Below are 570 nucleotides of genomic sequence, written 5' to 3'. Positions count from 1 at the left end.
GCCTCCTTCCTGCCCCACTTGGCAGGTGCCCCTGGTCTCGGAAGCTCAGCGTTGGCCCGAGAGCCTGGAGGCTTCTGGGACACGCCGAGGCGGGTGCCGCCTGGCAGTGCCTTGAAGGAGAGCACGCGGGGGGGCGGGGTTGAATGGGGGGTGTTGCTCCGTGTGCCCTGAGGTGTCCCAGCGTGTCCCTGATGGCCCCACAGCCGCGGAGGGAGAGTGGGCGGGGGCTGGGCTCTGTGCTGAGGGCCTGGGTCCCGGCTGGGCCCTGGGCTGTGCTGCTTCGGGCTGTCATTTCTGACCCAAATGGGATTAAATGCCGACGTGCGCCCCCCCGGGGGTCCTGCCGGCCCTGCCGTCCTCGGGGCTGCCATCCTCACCCGTCTCAGGTGGGAGACCGAGGCCAGCGGTGTTGACAATGGCGTGTTCGCCCAGCAGCCGAGAAGCTGGGCAGCTGGGACCTGTGCCTGGGGGACCCTACCCCTGCTTTCGGGCACTGCCTCACCTGGGGGAGCAGAGTGAGGGTGTGGGGGGCCTCCGAGCGCAGCTGGGTCCCCCTCCTGCCCCTGTCAG

This window comes from Myotis brandtii, unplaced genomic scaffold (genome assembly GCF_000412655.1).
Source record: "Myotis brandtii unplaced genomic scaffold, ASM41265v1 scaffold434, whole genome shotgun sequence".
Classification (NCBI taxonomy): domain Eukaryota; kingdom Metazoa; phylum Chordata; class Mammalia; order Chiroptera; family Vespertilionidae; genus Myotis; species Myotis brandtii.
The sequence above is the reverse complement of the archived record's forward strand: the minus strand, read 5'-3'. Positions refer to the sequence as shown.